Source organism: Cryptomeria japonica, chromosome 7, assembly GCF_030272615.1.
Source record: "Cryptomeria japonica chromosome 7, Sugi_1.0, whole genome shotgun sequence".
NCBI classification, from domain to species: Eukaryota; Viridiplantae; Streptophyta; class Pinopsida; order Cupressales; family Cupressaceae; genus Cryptomeria; species Cryptomeria japonica.
Window position 1 is genome coordinate 718,822,007 of NC_081411.1, and position 23,638 is coordinate 718,845,644.

Sequence of the window (23,638 nt, forward strand, 5' to 3'; positions counted from 1 at the left end):
GAGTTGCTATTGGTCTAGAGATAGTTCAGGATATGGAGCAGCAGGTGGGTTTGATTAGGCAGCATCTTAGAGAGGCACAGGATAGACAAAAGAAATATGCAGATGCAAAGAGGATTGATCGTAGCTACTTGGTTGGAGACAGAGTCTTCTTGAGAGTGCGACCGCATAAGAGTCCAATCCGATATGGAAAGGGTTCTAAGCTCACACCTCGATTTGTAGGACCATTTGAGATCCTTGAGAGCATAGGACCAGTTGCCTACCGTCTAGCATTGCCACCTAGCCTGTCACGCATCCATGATGTGTTTCATGTTTCAGTTTTGAGGAAGTATATCTATGATGAGTCTCATATTCTAGATTGGGATGCCTTGCAGGTGGAGTCGGACGGGCAGCTAGCTTTGGAGCCCATTCGTATTTTGGCACGCCAGACGCTGGACCTTCGAGGTCGAGAGCTGGACCAGGTTAGGGTCCAGTGGGATTGCTATGATGAGGTCACAGCCTCATGGGAGGATGCAGCACATATGAGATCACATTACCCCCACCTTTTTGATGAACTCCAGGAGGAAGTTCATGCCTAGAGGGGGAGGGTGTGAGGCCCTACCCCGACTTAGTTTGACATTTTCAGTTATTTGCATATTGAGACTATTATAGATGCTTTATTTTATGCTTTATGGATTTAGAACTTATATGATTCCATGATTTGGATCACATTGACATATGTTGATGCTTTATTTTATGCATGATGATTATGAAACTATAGATATGTTGCTAGAATAGAATTACATTGTTATGGTGAATGTCATTATTGGAATTGCAGGACTTCATTTTTGATGATAGAAAGATGATGCTTATTTTATGAATGGTTCAATGTTGAGAATTATGTTAATTGCTTATGTGGAATCGAATTTAATTGAATGAGATATTGAATTATTGTTGCCAATGTATGAAGTGTTTGATGTGCAATGAAATCCATGTATTTGATTATGTATAATTGTGACTATATGGAATTACTAATGTGTTAATTGAGATGTGCAGGAAATTATCCATGTGACCATGGAATTTATATGGAGAACCAAACCTAGACCAATGTACGTTTGTTAAGCCGGGAGTTGTCTATTTGGAGAGACAACACCCCATTTGTAATGTATTTTATTTGTGAAGTGTATGATGCTTGAGTGTTAAAATTAATTTTTATGTATATGTGTAATCCTACAAGAGACAAATTCCATGTGTGATTTTTTATATTGTATTTTTATTGTGTCACTTGACACATGTATTGATTAGTGTCATTGATTTTGACTTGTCTCTTGGAGGGAGTTTTGTTTCTACCAAAGCCATTCAAAAACATGAGTGTGGTCCCAAATTTGCCTTGGGTAGGGAGTCTTGGGAGTGGTCAACTCAGGTTTGACCCGTAGGTAAACTTCAGTTGGGTTTCTCAAGGGTTAAATGGACTCGTAGGGTCAGTTTTAAGGCTTTTCCAAAGGTCCAAAGGGTATACCTATGGGTTAGGGGTATTTTGAAACATGTGACTTCTCCCATGTGACTGTTTAGTCACCTCAAAAAGTGGTGTTTCCAAGGTGAACGAAAATTCAACTTAGAAAGTTCCTCCTAGGACAGACAACCTTCCCTTTTGATGTTAAACTCTCTTCCCCATCTTCTCTCACCTTTTCCCTTACCAGTTTTAGTAATGTGTAAGAGTTTGGGAAGATCAACCAATGGGAACTCTCACCTCACCCAAGGGGTTGGGAAGTGTGTGAGAGGCCTTCTTAGGAAAGAATTGGAGACTTAGTGAGTAATCACCCACTCTCCATTTTTGGAGATCATGCTTTTGTTTTGAAAATTAGTAGTAGAATATAATTTTTGGTAAAAGTTGGAGTAAAAGTTTGTGTGGAATTGGGCAGCTCATCCCCAACTAATTCTAGCATACCTATTGGCAGAATAAGGTTTTTTTATCTCCTCTTATTTATGTTGTTATGTTAGTTTATGTTGTTTTGTTGAAGGAAAGAAATGCTTGTAAAGAAAGTGTTTATGTAAATTGTTGTTGGAGAAAAGAATGTGTAGTTTCATTTCTATGTTTTTTTTTTTGGTTTGTGTTCTTGTTTTTGGGAGTGTTCAAGATCTCCTACTCTTGGGAGAGTAGGATGGTCTTGGGGTGGAAGGAGTATGACAGCCTTGGGTGAGAGGCTCTCCTTATGGAGAGTGATCTCAAGGGTGTCCTTTGTGACCCTTGTTGCATAGCCTTGTGTATGCATTTGGGGGTCATAAGGGGAGAAAATATGGCCTTGAGCCTTTTGGGGGGCATAAGGTATGTGGATGTATTTTTGTTGCATTTGTATTGCCATGAGGTGGCTTGAGTTGTATTTGGCTTGCAATCTCCCCATTGGTACTTGGTCCACTTCCACCCATGGAATGAACATCACAAAGTGTGGTGAAGTGTAGCTTGGGATGGGAAGGTGTTTGTTGAGTGTATGCCATATATGCTGTGTTGTTTGTTTGCTTGATTGTAACCCATCTAGTGCTTGGTTCTCGAAGCTCGGGGGTGGCTTCCAGTAAGCCTAGGCTAGGAGGTGAGCTCTCCATGGTCAAAGTTGTAGTTTATTGTAGGTTGCTTAGGTTGGGAAAAGAAAGAAGAAAAAGCTTGTTGCTATTTTATGTTGAAGAAAAGTGTTGAAAAAAAAAAAGAAATGTAATCAATGTTGTAGTTTGTATTAAAAAAAAAAAAATGTGAGCTATTGTAGTATTTATTTTCAAGAAAAGAAGTGTAGTATTTCATTCATATTATCATGAAAAGAAAAAAAGGCATTGTTGGGTTTTCAAACCCATTTGTATCCATACTTATTTTGTATCTACATTTGCTAATGAATTACATAATGTTTTTCCTACTTTGGTAGTTTTGCAAAAGAAGAAAGAAATGTGTTATTTTGCATTTAAATCTTCATGTTTTACATAAAAAAAAGGAAATAGATGCACTTTTGTGTAAACTGAAATTAAAATTAGTTGTTACTCCTTATTTCTGTAAGTTAAAAATGCTGCTGCAAATTTAATTAAATCTGTTATTATTTTTCCATTCAAGCTGAAATGAATCTTATTCTAGTTAGTCTATTTCTTTATCAAAAAAAAATAGGAGAAAAGCAGTTATGTATATTTTTACTAAATCTGGTTGCACCTACATTTATATAAATATATATATATATATATATATATATATATATATATATATATATATATTTATATGTACAAATAATTCTGTTCATGCCTTATAAGGAAATTATTGCATGCTAATCCTTTAGACAACAATTATATATATATATATATATATATATATATATATATATATATATATATATATATATATATATATATATATATATATATATATATATACATATATATATATATATACATATATATATATATTTTTATGAATGAATGTCTTTAAAATTTTTTTTACATATTATTAATCTTCGCCAAAAGAAAAAAAGGGGTTTAAAGAGAAAGCCGAACCACTGTGAAAACACAGTGGCCGGCATGGCTCGGGCCGCCACTATGGTTTCCCACAGTGGACGGCGGGAACCGCCACTGTGAGCAACGACAGTGGTGGCGCGGGAGGCGCCCAACTGCCACTTTGTTTACCCATAGTGGGCGGCACTCGGCCGCACTGTGGGTAACCACAGTAGCGCCCGAGGGAAACCCCCGTCCACTGTTACTCGCTGCCCACTCAAACCTTTTCTCTGCCCGCTCCGCCTTCTCCCCTCCTCCGCTCGGCCTTCCTCCATCCCTCTACCCATTAACAAGGTTAAAGCATACAAAAAAAAAGAGGTTCGGCTTCGAGTTCGGCCCTGCATGCCGCCTCTCGTGGCCGCCGTCCAACCTTCTCCTACACACACATGCACACACACACACACTCACAAGCCCTAACCCAATTTTTGGGTTAGGGCAAAATGATATTAGTTTTTAGAAAAAAAAAAGGAGATGTGTATTTTTCATCACACTAGCCCTAACCCTAGTTTCGAGTTAGGCAAACATACTTAGAATTTTGAAATAGGTATGCGGGTGTGAATATTTAAAAGTGGTAAATTAAGATAATGAACTAAAAGTCCCACCCTCCCTTTAGAATATATTCATAACCCTATATATAAAATTTATAAGCAAATATATATATATATATATATATATATATATATATATATATATATATATATATATATATATATATATATATATATATATATATATATATATATATATATATATATATATATATATATATATATATATATAAGTAGATTAAGTTTAATATATATTTGGAATTAAATTTGTTAGTTGTAAAATTAAGTTGTTTTTTTTTTTATTATCTTACAAATGTAGAAGAATTTTTATAAGAAGATTTTAAATACTTAGGTAGATTAGACTCAAAAAAAAATATAAACACAATGATATTTGTAGCGGCAAGAGGGCCATTTAAGTCTAAAATTATAAAGTATTTTTAATTCATGGGGATTTTATTTTAGTAAGATGGTTTAATAACTAGAACAATTAAATTTAGATCCTAGGTGGTTAAGAACGATAAGATAAATTTTGGATCATTTAAATTTGAGATTAATCATTATGCTTGAGATTTTAATTATTTATTAATGGAGATTATTGATAACCTTTTTGGAGAAACATTAGCTCGTTGATGACTTAGTTAACTTTACCACCAAATTGAATTTAATTACCTGATTCACACAAAATGTAGTTAAGACCAAACAAAGTTGCATTATTTTAATTAAGTAAGTCGTTATTAAGTTAAGTATTAAAAAAAAAATTTATTCCGTTTGTGCCCAAAAGTTTGGGCATGACACAATGGAGTATGCTTGGTTTTATGTGTTACATGCTTCTAGAGCATGTTTTGGTCAGTTAGTATTGACTTGGTAATCTAAAGCTATCATACACTCTTGTAAACCCTTACCGACATGGGTTTAAGATTTAACCTACAGAGCTTTCACTGAGAAACCTTGACAAAATGCATAAGTGGTGTTGGTGTTGGTGTAGCTTCTAGATAGAATTCTTGATGCAGAAGGTGATCCCTGATCATGCCTCAATTGTTTGAAGACATTGATTTGGCATGGTGGACCCAGATTAGGTTCGGTGCCTATCTAGGTTATGGACCGATATCATATTAACGTGTTCTCTATACATTACCAGGATGATTTATGGATTGGTTATTATTGTTTTTGTCTTAAGTCAACATGACATATCATTGCAATATGGATGTAGGTAATGATCTTATTGTAATATCTTTAGGTGGCCGACCTAATTGGTTTAGGCCTTAGGGTTTGTATAAATGATCTAAGATCTCATTGTAGATAAGTATGGTATGGGAATGGAAATGTAATGTTCATGGTCATGGAATACAATATCATATGTGAAGGATATTTGGTTGATCATAGGTGATTGAATTGGGTTTAAGGAAGAGGTCAAAGGCCTCCAGTATTGAGCTTAATTAAGACTATAATCGGGCATGGTAGATGTTATCTCTGGTACTTCATTATTCTAGATTATTGTTCATTTATTTTGTGGTGGTTATAACCTCTCTATAGTCAGTGAGACTCTTTTGTAATGAGCAGTACGCTCTAGGTAGTGTGTCTTCCTGCATGTGCAGGCCCCTTATTGTATTACATACTTTCTGCAGAAGTATCATTTGACTATGGGTAGGCTTCCCACCGTGGTTTTCCCCTTTCTGGATTTTCCACATACAAATCATGGTGTTATGTGGTATGGTTGCATTGTGTTAATTCTTTATTTCATTCTTAAGTTTTATTTCTTACTAGTATATATTTCTTCTATTCTGGTATTCAATGTTTATGTGCTCTGATTAAAGGTTATTAAGTGGTTTGATTGATATAATATGTTAACAACCAATTTACCCCCCCTCTCAGTTGTTCACTAGGTTATCCTAACAATATAATATCTTTGATCCATCTGATCTAAGCCTATAGCCATTGCATAACACTTATATATTCCATATCATCCTAGACACACTTAGCATAGTCATTGTCCCTGATAACCTGAATCATATCCCACCATGGCTTGGTCATCAGTGTAAATATCCATATCAAGCACTATTTAGAGTAGGGGAAGGTTTGTGACCTTGTTGGGTGCATTTCACCTTGAGGATTTTAAACATCACACCAAACATGTAGCAAGACAACAAGGATCAGAACAACCAACAAATGTCAACGACAATGCAAGAAGACTAGACATCAAGGAATTGAACTAATTGGAATTGAACAAAAGATCTATTTGCAAGATGTTTTACTTGATAAGAATACATTTCCAATAGCATGGATTATTAATTATGATTGTTAACTTTTTTCTTATCATATCTCCTAAGTGACTCAAGGATATCTCAAATGACTAGAGAAACAAGGAAGGAATGTGATGTTTTCTTTGTCTGCTATTTGGGGGTGAAGTCTTCTACTATGCAAATTTGTCTTATGACATGACTAGGTAACATATCATTGAAGACATTTTGGATTTGTATAGGACAAAGGTTAACTCTTCTCTATTCTACACAAGCAATACTCGTGTCATCTTGGTTCAATTATACGTCGATGCTTGTGTCATCTTTCAATATCAAAATCCATGTAAGTTATACTTAGGTTGTTATGGTTCAATTATACCATGATGCTTGTATCAACTTTCAACAAATCAAGGCCTGATGATGAAAACAAAGAAAGCACTGACACTTTGATCAACTCAAATAGAAACATTAAGAAGGAGAATGCATATTAAGAATTGGCGTTAGTTGCACATCACTATCATCTAAATCTTGCATGAGTTGTACATCATTATCCTCTTAATCTTGCATTAGTATCATATCATTATCATATTAATCTTGCATTAGTTGCACATCATTATCATCTAAATCTTGCATATAGTACAATCATTTCATTAGATTTCATATCATTACATTGGGTTGCATATAAATCAATAGGCGCATTCTCATAATCGTATTAGGTTTACATTATCATTATCATTTAGATCATGTTAAAATCTTGCATATAGGACATTCATTGTATTAGTTAACACTATCATTATCATTTCATACATCTCATTTTCAAGATACATCTCACATTATCATTGCATTTCATACATCTCATTTTCAAGATACATTTGCAAATAAAAATGCATCCCATACATGAGCATCATCATATCAAGCATATGTAACATTCTAGATTGCATTTTCCCCCACACACAAAAGCACAAAAATAGGTTAGCAACATTAGCACAAATCATAAGCATATGTAATCATTAATCCAATCATCATCTGCATATCACCTTCCAAATATATAATGCATTACAACCATCATCTAAAGCATATAAATCACCCACAACACACACATCACATCATTTTCATCAGCATCTATAAAGAAATCATCTAGATCAAAAGCATATCATATAGCTCATCAAAACAAAAGTAGCGGTATCCATAACATATCATCATAAAATATGTGTGACCACATGCTGATCCAAAGAAAAAAAAAAGATATATGTCAAAAACATATCATCATTAAGGAAATCAAATGACTGAAGTCCCTAGATATATATCAATAACAAATGTTCATCATATCACATGGCATTAGTATTAATGCAATAAATAAACATCAATAAGATAATCAAAACATCATATGAGAACATCATTGAGTAACATATCAATAAGATCAAAGTACAACAAAGTATCATATCAGGAGGTCATCAAAATACATAAATATATGTACATTAAGGTATAAATACAGAATCTCAAATCATGATTATGGTGCAGGATCAGCCTGACCACCTCCAGGACCTATCGATCGAGAGCTCGAGCTACTTGCATTAGCGCTACTACTAGGAGCATCCCTCCTAGGACCCACAACCCCCTCATTGCCCCTCTGTCTCTAAGAACCCCTGGGCTAAGAACTAGCAGCATACACAGAAGCACGTCAGTCTGGTGACACAACCTGAAAGTACAGAGTCCTATAATACTCTGCCCGCCCTATTTTCTCAATGAGACTCCAGATGGTGTCTCATATAAAACCCTGTGCGGCTTCCTGCTACAATGATCACATTGTCTCCTCTACCTGGTTGTGTCACTCTATCTCTATATCCCACTCTAGTGACACTGTCACCACTTATCTCTACAGCTATATAACCTATGCCTGGGCCTATGTGAGTTGACCTTGTACCATATGGAGCAAGGAAAGTAATGCTACTATTTGTGCCTATTATTGATGGGGAGGCACCCTAATCTACACACCCTAAGGCTACAAAGGTTGCGGATCCTACATACCAATCTGTTGAGTGGTAGGAGGGAGCATATCAATCCTCCTCCATCAGGCCAATGGTTGAAAATCCTCCTCCTTTGACTCCTCCTCCACTACTATGCCCACCAATCCCATCAAACCTACTCCTCTGCCAACTGCCTCAGACTTTGTATCCTCATAAGAAGAATCACCACTCTCCTCCTCAGATCCATAATCGTCTGATCCCTCCTTAGCCTCCATGCAAACATCATCCTCCGCCTGCAATGATCCACCCTATCCAACCCCACCCATCCTCCATCCTCCTCCTCTACCTTTCACCACTCCTCCTCTACCCCTCACCACTACTCATGAAATCCTCCTACCCTGCCACCACCTCCTCCCCAACCATGTCCAACTGCACCACCCACAACAATCCTACCAGCTTGCCTCCCTCTACGCCTCCTCCCACCTTGACCACCTTCATCCTGATCATCATCATCAAACTCATCTAGTGCAGGAATCGACTCTCCTGGCTCGTTCAATCAAGGGAACCTATGTGTCAAATAGTACTACGTATAGTTCAGAGTCATCCCTACATCCAATATATCCTCATACATGCTCCATATGCAGAAAGGAAAAGAATAGAACTCAGCTAAGGATGTCACAAAATCCAATGTGGGCCCCCAATCTATCCTCTCCTTGTGTACCCAAGCATACACAATCATCCCCTGTGGCATCAGTTCCATGTACCCAAATTGTTGGTGAACCCAAGGAAAGATAAATCACTCTATCACATATGGGGTGCAACCTAAATGGAATCTTCTCATGAATAAATGTGGCACCTCAAAAGCATCCTTTGGCCATGACTCATGTAATTGATAGGCCCTCCACACCACTACATCCATATCATCCAGGGCCCACCTCCAATACTCTAACTTCCCAAGCATCGGCTCGGAAGCAACCTAGTTGTACATCACACAAATGGTGCCCTTGCTGGTCTAAACCTTGGCCCAAGTGGATGGGTCATGGATATATGCTCCCATGCCCAAATCTGTAGTAAAGTGCATCTTGAGGCTAAACTAGCTGCATCATCATAAACCACCTGATGGAGCTTATGGTATAAATGGGCGAGCAAAAAAATACCCCATGCATATTGTGTCTACACCTGCACCATCAGTCGGAGCACTCGACCCCATCAAACTGACAACCCATGAGACCTCCTGCCCGGAATCAGGAAGCTGCCAATCAAACCTACCAAAACTGAAGGGAGTGGGGCATAGCTGTCTACCATGTCCCGCCATGCCACTAAGTAACCTACAATATGGGGATAAAAGAAAACCTCCCACAAAGCATCAATCTCAACGACCTCCTCCACATCATACTCCATAAGCTCACCTATAATCAGAATCCACAAAATTTGATAGAAATCCTCTGGCATCACTATGATCTCACCTGTTGATAAATGGAAGATGTTATGCTCACTATGCCATCTCTCGGCCAATGCGGTGAGTAGTGCCCTATTCTTTTGATAGTGCAACATGTGTAAAAAGTGGATGAGACCACAAGCCTCTATTACTACCAAATCCTTAGCACTCAATCGATCTCGCATCACAAAAGTCTTTGGGAATTTCTCCCAAAGCATAAGCTCTCCTTGATGGACCTATATCAATACATGGATATCATCCTATTAGATATATCTATCCTACACAATCTGACAATCAATAAATCAAGTTTCAAATGAATCAATCATGACCCATATCGAAATCAAACCCATATTGAAACTAGACTCATATCGAAAATCAAATACCATTTTACAAATGATCAAGTTCCATATAGATAATCAATCACAAAAATAAATTAATCAAGTTCCAATTCATCCAGACTCATATCACAGATCAATCAAATTCATCTCATATAGAACAACAATTGACCCATATCGAAATCAAGACTCGTATCGAATCAAGACCCATATCGAACAAAAATTGACTCATATAGATGAATCAAACCCATAACGACAATTTGACCCATAATAACAAGTTGACCCATAATGAAAAATGACTCATAATGACAACAAAACCCATATCGAAAACAAACTCATATCAACTTTGAACCATATCGACTTTGACCCAAATTGATCCAGACCAACAATCGAATTAACACAATAAACTCATAATGATAAACATCAATTAATGAATTAAAACAACATGTTTAATTCCAAATGACCCTTTGACAAGGTGCACAACTTCATAACAAATCTAAAAATCAAAATTGCATGTGTTCAAAATTTTGAAAAATCACACAAAATGCTCACTATCTCATATGCGTCAAAATAGTCATCAAATGTGCACTATCATATACACTATTTGATCCATCATATGTGCAACTTAAATCATCAAATGTGCTAGAATAAATGTTATATGTGCAACACTATTTCTTATATGTGCCATACTATTTTGCATATGCGCTAATTTGCAACTCTTATGCGCTAATCAAAAAATCGTATGTGCAAAAAGAAAAATCAAATGCGCTATGATAATTGTCAAATGCGCAATAAAATTTATCGCATGCGCTAAAATAAAAATTATGTGTTAAAATAGAGGCAAAAAAGGAAAATCGTGTGAAAACACTAGCTATCCTGAAAAATTCAAAAATCTTTGCAAAAACACCTAAAATCTAAGCTAAAAATTTACAGGCAGGGTTAGAAAATCGGACTCACCGATGGGCCATACTCCGCTAGCCTCTCAAATTGATGAACTCACTCGAAATGGTGACATTGATAGGGGGTTACATCTCCTCTCTCTCCTCCAAGCTCCAATGCTCCAAAGACAAGTGTGTAAATGAGGTTGAAATGGCCCTTGGAGGCTTATATAGCCCATGTTGATGCAGGTGATTGTGATTCCTTGGTAGATGTGTGGGGCATGTACACGCTATACCCACATTGTCTTCACTCAATTTTTCCATATCCTCTTAATAATTCTATTAGGTGATAAATTTTTAAAATACCAAAAAAAAATAAAAATTTAAAATCCAAAAAAAAAAAAGAAAAATCCAAAAACATCACCATTGTTTCAAAATGTCGTCGTACTTCATGCCATCTCCTTGAAAAATGCAATTTTTCTCAATTTATCGCCCGAGGGGGCATATCATGATATCAACTTCATATCGACAAAATCACATCAACGCTTCATATTGAAATCATTTTTTCATATCGAGGGAATCAAATTGACAACTTTGGCAACAATATCATATCACAAAATTTTGACGACAAATTGAGTGTTTTTTTTTTAATCAACATGTGGTCACAGGTTAACTCAAAGAGGGGCAAAATGTAGACACCTAAAAGTTGCACAACAAATTAATTGAATTATTAATTTAATTATCCTTAATTCTTCGAATTAAATAATTTAAAATTTAATTAATATCCATATTCTTCTAGTTGACCATTAATCAAATTAAATATTTGATTAATATTCCCCTTTTTCTACCTAAGCCATTTAATTAATTTCACATTTAATTAAAATCCCCCTCCTAAGCCATTTAATTAAATTCACATTTAATTAAGATCCCCCTTCTAAGCCATTTAATTAAAATTCACATTTAATTAAATCCCCTTTCCCATTTTAATTAAAATTCACATTTAATTAAAATCCTCCTAACCATTTTTAATTAAATTCACATTTAATTAGATCCCCTTCTAGCCTATTTAATTAAATTTACATTTAATTTAAAACCACCCACTTTCAAAATTAAAAGTCACATTCAAATTAATCAATATTTATTTAAATCCTACAAATGCAAGTTGCAACCATAATTAAAATAAATTAATTTTACTTTAATTAAATTCTTTTCCCCCACCCACTTGCAAAATCCTACATCTTCCACTTGCCTCCTAACCCCTTTCTAGAGCCTTCTATATTCTTCTAATCTTATCTTATTTAGCCTAATCCATCTCTTAAACATTTGCACATTCCTTAAGAGAAGTCACTTCTCAAAAATGCCTCAAAGTCTTTGAAATGCATAAAAGGCTTTATGTCCTCAACAAGTTAACCTTTAAAGTCTTCCAAACCATTAATGGTTAACTCAAGCCTTCGCACATGGTTAGATACTTTCTCTCTAACTTAATTGTCATCTAACCCAAGGGTCTCATCAAGGATTTATGGCTTTGACCCTACTTATCTTATTAACCCTCGCACAAGAGTTTACCCCTTGGGTAAAAGCTTTATCCAATAGATAACTCTAACCTAACCTTAACCCTTACCTCCTAAGATAACCTTCATGTCTTCTCAGGCATTTAATGTGTCTTACATCTCCTCTCAAGCCACATCTTGTTGACAATTGTCACCATTTCATTGGTGAAAATTATAAACATGGATTGAGTAACTTTCAATCCTAGCCCTTGTTGAGATTATTCAATCTCAACCCTCCATTGCCCTATTTTCCCTATAAATAGAGCTCTCATTCTTCATTTCCCATATCTCCAAGTCTTTGTGCATCAAACGTATAGTCTCATTTCATCAAGCATTATTAAACTTTCTTTAATAATAGTAATTAGGTCATTTATTTTTACATATCATGTTATCAATATCTTGTTATCTTCATCTATATGATAGTTTAATGACATTTTAAACCATTCTCATGCTATTTTTAGCTTCATATCAATATCTTGCATCATAGAATTATCTAATTTTCATATCTAGATCATTCATTAAGATCATAGTTGTATCCATTTTAGTCTTAGAGTCATCACATATCCCTCATTCTTTTGGTTGTCATCCTATAAGTCATGTGCTCTTCCAAGCTGAGAGCCACCTTGATTTGAAGGATTCTTGGAGATAGAGAACAATGAGACATGCTTAAGATCTTTATTATTTGATTTTTTTGCTCTAATTATTTTGATCTATAGCATAATATCCCATTGGTGTTTTTGTGTTGTTTTCCTCTCTCATGCAAGTACCACAATTTGAGCTCACAACATTTACTACCAAAGATTCTGAAATACTTAACTATAGGTGTATGAATAAACCATAGCTCATAAGGTATCTTCTCGATATCTCTTTTGATATGAACTCTATTGAAATTGTATACCGTCATGCTAACAACTTCTCTCCAATAGATATGAGATAGATTAGCTTCCATCATCATAGTTTTGGCTGCATCCAAGATAGTTTTACTCTTTCTTTCCACAACACCATACTATTCAGGTGTTCAAGGTGTAGAGAACTGTCTCCTTATCCCATGCTTGTCACAATAACTATTAAATTCACTAGATGTGAATTCACCACCTTGATCTGACCTTAAGCATTTAATCTTCAACCCTATCTCTATCTCAACTTTAGCTTTAAATATCTTAAACTTTTCAAAAGCTTTAGATTTCTCCCTTAGAAAAGTAACCCACATCATTCTAGAATAGTCATTAATGATTAGCATAAAATATTTATCAACTTGAAAACTTTCTATTCTAGCAGGACCACACAAATTAGTATGAATAAGATCAAGAACACCATTAGATTTGTCTTATATACTCTTAAAACAAGTTCTGACCTATTTTCCCATTTGACATTCTGTAAATACCAAATTATAGGGCTTCACAATCTTAAGTATATCTCTCACTACCTTAGTTGAGCTGATATTTACAATGTAATTAAAATTCACATGACACAATCTCTTATGCCATAGCCAACTCTCATCAACTTGTGCAATCAAACATTTCTTCTCACCAGAGTTCAAATGAAAGATGTTACCTTTAGTCTATGTATTTGTTGCAATCTCCAAACCAGATTTGTTAATGATTTTGCATTTTCCATCCTTGAACTATAATTGAAATCCATTATCCACCAACTATCCTACACTCAAAATATTATGCCTGAAATCTTCAACATAATAAATATTATCAATGTTATTCTTACCATCAAATGATATTGTTGTTCTCAAATTCTAATTTCCCAAATCCCGTCTATAAGAAAATTCAAAGCCTTTGTTGCATATGGAGAGAAGAACAAGAAAATAGAACTCCAGAATAACATAAACAAGGTTTCTACAAAACCTTCTACACTTTAAGTTGATCCTAAGCTTAGGTGGGTATACCTCTTGTGAATACTTTCACAATTTCAATATAAGATCCACAGTAAACCAGTGTTAGAAACCTGTGAACCTCATCACCTCAATAATACTAAAAACTAAAGAGAAAACATGTATTCATTTTCAGTCTTGACCCCAAGGAAGATAGAAGAACTCCATAAATGATATCAGTGCCTATTCCGGGCTACAGAGTCACCCAAACTAAACAAGAATTCCAAATCTGAGCATTCACATACATTTCATTGCTTTGGCTTTATCAACCTAATATATGCCTAACATATATATATATATATAGGTATTTTCTCTATTCTAAACCCACTCATCAAATTCAAGCAGAAAACAATTGATTTACTAACAGAAAGGTCTCACGTATATTTAATTCCCCTCCTTGAGAGAAAAACCTAAAACATGTCTGTAAGATTACCTTGCAAACCCTATTCAATCAAATAACCCTAGATTATTTAAATGGAACCAGTAAATCAATGAATGCACACAAGAAGACAACAAAGATTTAGGCTCAGAAAGCTTTGATCTGTATATTAATATTCATTTTGAAAATCTTACATAATTCAAGGTGATTTCTGAAAGAACCAGAAAACCTTAGATATATTTCAGCAAAGTTTCTTTTTAATTTCTTGTGGTGTCCTTTTCTAAAGTCCTGGTATCCATTTATAATGATATGGATGCAAAACAAGCATTGGACTTTCCAGGGAAAAGTTTGTTACAACCATTTTCATTCCTAACAGCTTTGACGTTTGTTATACCACTACAGAATCAACTAACAATTCTTGAACATCCTCTTCTTGTACCACATACTTGTTTTTGCACTCTTGGAACATGTCATCACCAGGCTAGGAGATGTTAACAATTTTCTTCTTTAATTTATTCAATATTTTCCATGTATTTCTTAATTCCTTAACCTCTATCTCCAGAAAACCATAATGTGACTTCATCTTCTCAATTTCTTCAATTGTCTGAATAAATAAAGATGTGTCATCTGTATTGATGACTTCATTTATCCATTGAGACAAGTTATATCCTAGCTCATCTAGCCATACTTTTTCATCTTTCAACTGACTTGAACTAACAAAGCCTCCAAGAAACAGTTCAAACTTATGGTTAGCATATTCTTTTCTACACAAGTTGGCCTTTCTCACTAAACCAGATCTTCTTTCTACTAACCTAGACATACCTTTAACCAACTCACACGTGTATTTAAAATTGGCATTAGCCTCAGCCTTTTCATAAGATGAACACATAAGTTCCAAATCTACTTACCTTGCCATCCATTTATTCAATATTGGCTCCACAGTAGCCTTGTCTTCCTTTAGATCATTCAGAATGCTTAAAACTCTTTTCATATATATGTACACAATAGAGGCCCCTATTGTGTCAGCAAACTTCAAAATTGTGCCTCTGACATTTTCCTCATACTTGCAAATAGGGCTTGAGCTTGCTTCAATTTTTCCATTTCATCTTGTATGGTCTTAGTTGATTGAAAACTAGAAGTCATAGGAGAAGGGGGAAATTCAATGATTGGGCTGGTGGATGGAGGTTTTGTTGGAGAAGAGGCAATCATTAAAGTAGAAGATTCACCTCTTTGGTACTGCCCTGTGAATTGATTCTTCAATTTGGTAATGGTAGTATCCTTGTGGGCTATTTCCCCTTTAGCCTCATTATAAGCCTTTAGAATCATCTCCAATTTTACCTGGAGATCAACTTTTTCATTGGCTTCCTTCTGGGCTACTACCACACTGAATTTTGTTGATTCCAAAACTGTGCTAGAAGCCTCTACTACCCCTGTGTCCTGCACTCTCTTCACAATCATACCTCCAAGATGCCTCGACTCTGAGGTGTCCTTCCTCTTTCTGCTCTCATCCCTCCTTAGAGATCAGATAACCAAAGCAACATGGTCCTTGCTAAATGTCACTCCTTCCAAGGGTTTTGTTTCTTTCCTTACTACTTCAAGCACTAAAGCATCTGCTATATCCCACTCAGGAAGAATTAATACACTAGCTTTTGCTACCATTTTTGTCCCTTGCTCAGGAGTAATGGCTTTAAATTATGCCATCATTTCTTGTTTTACTTCTTCCTCCACTGCAAATGTATCTTTGTGGGGATGTCCACTTTTCTTCTTCTCACATTTTGCTTTAAATTGTTCTATATTTTGCCTCCGAACAAATTGCATGAAAGATCCTATTGTAAGAAAATTATTATCAGCTAGAAATTCCTCACTGGCTTGTTTGATGATAGGGTCTATCTCTTTGCCTTTAAACTCTTTTGTAGTCAAGTCCATTTCAGCATTGGGTGGTTCTTCAGGCATTCTTTCTTGTACTTCTTCATAAGTACAGGGAATCTCCCTAAGGCTTCCTAGCTACAACAATTGTTCAACCACTGTATGTTCATCTCCCACATGGATTGGGGATTGGGAAGAAGAATATAAAGGCTCACCTATTTGTACCTCTTTTCCCACCCTTTTCCTTTTATGGGAATCTTGGGTTTCCACTACATCTTCTATTTCTCTTTTTCCTTTTGAGGTAGAAGGGTCACCCCTAACTGGTAGTAGCACACTATATTTTGGCCTCTTGTGCATCACATATTCGCCTGGAGAGATGGCCTTAGCAAAGGTAGGCTTGGCTAGAACTAGCTTAGCCTTTTCAGGGTCATTTTTCAATATAGCTTCCCTCTTCTCCTTTAAGGTTTGCATTAAATCTTCAAAATAAAGTATCAAGATTTTAGCCCTTTCCTCAAAGGGAGTAAAACTAGACAAAGGATCATAACCACTATCAAATTGGTGGATAAAGTCTAGAGCCCTTTTATATGCTATCCATTTTTCCTTTCTCAATTCTTGTTCATCTAGATTGAATTCATTTCTAATCAAATCCTCAGGAAAATGGAATTTGTGTACTCTACCTTTACATACAGCTCTCTTCTTGAACATGCCATTAAAGAAATCATCTGGATCAATAATTCTGGCCACTACAGTAGACAATCTATAGGGTTGAAAGAAATCATCAAAATGTGTCCAACCACCCTTGGTGATTACAAATTGATGTGCAATGGTGATAGTTGGGAAAAAATTTTCCCTTCCCCCTATTTGTCAATTCTGCTTCTTTCAAACCTCCAATTTGCCTCAGGACTTGTGCAATTCCTATCTTCAATGGAACTTAATAGGGGAGAAAAATGGAGTTCTTCTGAAACCATAAACTCTGAACATAGTAGAGACAGGGTACAAATATATGTCACCCCAATTATGCCCAATCTTAATATCTTGAGCAAATTCCTTAGGCCTAAGGAACTCTAAGAGAGCTTTAGGGATCCTATGGTTCTATGGGAATAAGAGGATTCAAAGCCTAGATGCAAAACATCTATCAAACTTCAAGTAACTCGCATCTTCTCTATCCCAAGACAAAATTGTGCTCCACAATTGAATGGGCATCTCCTCACCATCCTTTTCCTTAATCAGGTCCATTTCATTAGCAAAGTAGTTAGAACCTTTGAATAAAAACATGTGCATAAGAAGAGAATACCATCCAAAAGGTCTATCCACCTTAGCATTTTTTATCCCCATCAATCCCTCATGAATGGCATCAGTGAGATAAGGTAAAAAATCAAAAGTTACTGCCAGAGATGGATTCCAAATCTATGTTATCATGAGCATATAGTGGGTTGGCAGAGCTATTTTAGCATCTTCCCCAAGAATCTGACATAAGGACCAATACATCCCTTTATCCCTCAAAGTAAATAGATTTAGAGAGAAGGGTTCCATGGTGCTAGGGCCTACAATAGTCAGCCCTCCTATTTTGACAAAAAATTCTTCTAGAGGGCCACTTCTGAGGTGATCTCTCTGAGCCTCATACACCTTTGCTTATGTTTCAAAATTGATGGGCTCTAAGTAATTTTATACTTCACTAAGCCCAAAAACTCTCCTAAACTCATCATCATTTATTTCAATTAATGACCCCCCATTAACATTTCTCACACATCTAGCAATAGGGTCATAGTTATTTGCAATCTGTGTTAATAGGTCCACATCTATGAAAACCCCAGGGACTATGAGCTTTCCAACATCTAACTCCCATATACTATTCATTGGAGCAGGGGAATTTCTCTAGCCAAATCCTACTTTGAAAAGTCCCAAACCTGATATTCCTATCTAAGAATCTCTTAACCAATTCCCTTTTTCATACAAACCATTGCCAATTCTCAAGTGGGGAGCTTTGGGCACCAATTATTTCATCTTAGCTATGGTATTAGTAGACATAGTTAGCTACTCTAAAAATTCATCACAAATGGCTCTCTCCTAATAATTTACCTTCCCTGTGAAATCTCTTCATGGTGCCATCTTGGAATTACAATTATTTCAATTAAAACTTAGACAGACTTCTGAGAATTCAAGCACTGAGTGATACCAATTCAAATTGTAACTGTCAAGCAATATATAGAAACTTACTCATTTTCTTGAAGAAATTCGCTCTATGCATTGGTTCCTCTACAAGACTCTTTGAAATGACACAAAAGTTATCAGTTGATGTGAAGCTTATTACGGCAACTAAGCATTGAATAGAAACATTAAACCACATGCTTCAGTAATCAATTCACAATTAAATTAAAAAAATGGCTCCAATGGACCACAAAGAATTTCTAAGTGCCTTGCCTTTTCATTGCTTCACGAAAGATAAAAACCTCGCATCTTTTCATTGCAAAACAGTGCCATCCATTGCATCCTGAAAGATGTGCATGTTCTTTACCTTACCAGAGTCATCCTTCTTAGAAATGGGCCTGACCTTCCTTTCGCTGCATTGTGAAGGATAAAAATCTTGCATCTTTTCATGTGAAACAACGCTAACCATTGGATCATCCACTATCCACTCGATCATTAGTCTTCATGGTGACTGCTTGTCTATTCAATTAACCTTGACCACCACCACTAGTGGCTCTTCGATGTTTTGCAAAGGTTAATCACCATGTTACTTTGGGTCGTGAAACAATGCATGTCATTGGATCAATTTTGAGATGTTCAACTTTTAACTCCTTTAACCTTCAAAGTGGGCCCTCTAAGCGGAAACCACTTATCCTACATATTTCTAGCAAGTATCCTCCACATGTTGACCATTCATTAACTCAAGAACTCTATAAGACTCAACATATGAACCGCCACATGTCTTGTTTAGCCATAAATTTCATCAATATTATCTCTTAATCAAACTAACCACTCACGATCAATTTGGAGCCACGTGTCCTACTAATAGATCACCTTTTGCCTCAGCCAAACACCCAACTATATTGCCACCTCATCCACCATGTAATTGCCAGCTCCTTTTCACTGCTTTGCGAAGAGTAAATTTCACGTTACTTTGGGCTGCAAAACAACATGCACTATTGGATCTATTTGGAGATGCCTTTTCTTTAACTTGCAAGCCACACTTTAGCTAGGCCCACTGCCTTTTCGCTACTTTGCAAAGGCAAACTTTGCACATCTTTACCATGTGAAATAGCACCAACCACTAGATCTTATCGAAAATGTTCGGTCCTTAACCAAGGGATCTGCTTACCTTTGGGGCCCACCATCCTTTCGCTACTTCGTGAAGGATAAAATTCATGCATCTTCCATTTGCGAGACAACGACAACCATTGTATCATGAACAAGATGCATGATCCTTAACTTATTCCTTAGTTTACCTGTCAGGTCCACCAAAATTTTGCTGATTTGTGAAAGGTAAATGCTAGGTTACTTCCCTTTGTGAGATCGCACGCATCGTTGGATCAACTAGAACCTACATGATCTTTACAAAGCCCGACAAAGAAATGAAAATTTAAGAGAAGGTGAAAAATTAAAAACATTATTAACAACCTACCTAAGGCAAAACTTGAAGGGGGGACCTCTTCTCACGATAGACCAACCCTTCCACTTAAGTGAAAAAAGTAACATGAAAATAGAACGCAAGGATTTCAAGATAGAAAAGGTGAATTGCAAAACCCTAAACCCTTAGATTGATAACCCTCAAAGGCAGAATGAAGAAACAAAGCACAATTTTGCAAATTTTAGCGGATTGAAGAACAAAAATAACCCAATAATCAAAATAGTGATAGCAACAACTCTGATTGGGGATGGTTGATTGCAAAATGAACATAAGAACACTGGAAACTCTGGAGAATAGACCAAAAAACAAGCCGAAAAGAAACCAACAGAAGAAAACCTAATTATGTACAAACTAACCTACTATGCATGGAATTTGAAACTTAAGAGAAGTAATGCTTCAGGAATTGTCCATGCACTGGGAATTCCTGTACCTCACTATTCATTGTCTGCAAAAAGTACGAGTCTTTTCCATTAATATCACAAACAATAGAAGGGCCCATCCATAATGACTCAAATTTTCTGTGTTTTCCCTTATCTTGTCCTCTTGCATTCCATTGAAGAACCAAGTCACTGATTTGAAACTTCCTCAATGTGGTTCTTTTGTCAAAAAGATACTTGGACTGCAACTGAATCTTCAAATTTCTTTTATGATCCGGAGTCCTAATTTCTTCCACTTCCACCATCTAAACCATTTTGTCTTCCATGGGTTCTGACAACTCCAACTCCTTAGCTTGTAGGAACTTGTATACTGGGAGAAGGCTATTGAATGGCACCCTAGTTTGTGTGCCATAAACCAATTCAAATGGTGATACACCAATTGCTTTCTTAACAGTAATCCTCTCTGCCCATAAGGCCACTTTTAATTTCTGATCCCAAGACCTTTTGTTCTCCTCAAGGATTTTCTTAATAATATTCAAAAGGCTTTTATTACTGGATTTTGCTTGGCCGTTGCCTTGTGGATGGTATGGTGAAGAGTAAGACATGATTATTCCATGACTAGTACAAAATTTAGTGAATTCCTTTGATCTAAAACTCATGGCATTATCCATTATCAGTTTCACAGGAACACCAAATCGTGTTATGACATTATCCATCATAAATTCAATGACAACTTTACTAGTATCTCTTTTAGTGGGTATGGCCTCAATCCACTTAGTAAAATAATCCATAGCTACTATAATCCATTTGTGACCTCTTCCTAATTTCTCAGCTACTTCCCTAATAAAATCAATGCCCCACTGAACAAAAGGGGCTTCCATTGTAACTGGGTTAAGGGGCAAAGCTCCTTCATACTTTTACTTGGAAGAATTTTTTTGGCATGGGTCACACCTCCTAACATGCTCATGAGCATCTTTGAACAAAGTAGGCCAATAGTATCCAGCCCAAACTATCTTGCTAGCTTTGGTTTTGGCTGAGTAGTGGCCTCCACATACTCCATTATGCATTTCAATTAGCATCATTCTAGCTTGGGATTTATCTAAGCATATCAACAATGCCCCATCTCTATTTTGCCAATATAGATCACCCTAAATAAGGACATACTTTTGAGACTTCAATTTCAATGTCCTTCTTTGGTTAGGAGTCATCCCCTCTGAGCATATTGCATCCCTCATAAAATGTACTACCTCTGAATACCAGGGTTGTATTTCAATAATTGTGACCATGACATTCTCAATTTCTACATTGTTAACTCGAACATCAAGGAAATTTGATTTGGCCATCAACTTAGCAAGACCTAACCCTCTTACTAATTTGGTAATTTTAATTTCTAAATCAAACTCTTGGATCCAAGTTATCCACTTGCACCTCTTTCTAGTGACCTCAAACTGAGATAAGATGTCCTTGATAGCCCCATGAGGGACATAAGAAATTATTTGTGCGTTCACAAGATATGGCCTAAATTCTTTTGTAGCTTTAGCCAAGGCATATGCTTTCTTCTCCATGATTTCATATTTCACCTCTGCAGCTTGTAGAGATTTTCTATAAAAAGAAATAGGGTGTTCATATCCCTCAACATCCTTTTGAAGAAGGACTGCAACCACTATATGATAAGAAGTAAAAGAGAACAATGAAAAGGGCTAATTGTAATAAGGGGACTTCAACACCCATGCCTCCTAAATAGCCTTTTCAATTTTACCAAAAGCCTTTGCAGCTTCTTCATCCCAATAAAACTTTACATCTTTCTTAAGCAACTTAACAATAGGTTTGACTATTTCAGAAAAATTAGCAATGAATCGTCTAACAAAATTTACCTTGCCCAAGAAAGATTGAATACCTTTGACATTCTTTGGCTCAAGTACATTATTTATGGCTTTGATCCTTTTAGGGTCTATCCTAACCCCTTCCTTGGAGACAATATACGCAAGCAACTTCCCTTCAGTAAATGCAAAATGACACTTTTTTGGATTTAAGGAAACACCAAACTCTAGAGATTTGTTGAAAACTTTTTCCAAGTGCCCGCAGTGGTCATCTGCCCTTTTAGAGAAACATGTCAAATCATCCTGGTACACAACCATGATGATGTTGATGAATTCCTTGAAAGATACATCCATTGCTCTCTGAAAAATAGCTCCAACATTTTTTAAACCAAATGGCATCCTTACATATACATGCGTCCCCCAAGGGGTAGTAAAAGCAGTCTTAAATTGTTTGGACTCTTTCACTAATTCCTGATTGTATCCTGAGAACCCATCCATCATGGATAACAGATCACACCCTGTTACTCTTTGCAACATTGCCTCCATATTGGGGAAGAATAGTTGGCTTTTAAAGAAGCAACATTCATATTCCTGAAATCAACACAAAGCCTTATGTCCCCATTCTTCTTTCTAACTGGGACTAAATTAGACTCCCATGATGAATGTCTTATAGGCTTAACCCCTTCCCTCAACTTGGTTAACTCTTGTTTCATTTTGGTTTCCAAAAGGGGGTTGATAGGTCTTTGCTTCTATCAAAAAGGCTTAGCATCTAGATGCAAAGGGACTTCATGTTGAAATAGATCCTATCTATACACCTTCAGGTCCTCATAAGACAAAGCAAAAATATGTTTATACTTTCTCAATAATTTAATGAGGTTGGCCCTAATGTGAGGAGCCAAGTTCTTCCCAATATACACCAAATTAGGGGATGATTTTGTCCCTAAATTCACTTAAACCAAATTCTTCTAATTTGGTAGTTTATTGTTGATGCAAATGGCTATCATTATGACTAAACATACCTTCCAATTCTACCAATCCTCTAGGGATTTCATTAGTTTCCAACTGCACCATGTCATTACCAAACACTATTTCTCTATCTTCCACTACTTCTACTAATGCATTGCAATCGATTTCTGTCCATCATAATCATCAATGCACTATATGAATCTAAGAATATCTTCATCATCCACAAACACTTGCTAGTTATATACATTATCAAGAATAGCAGGCCTAGA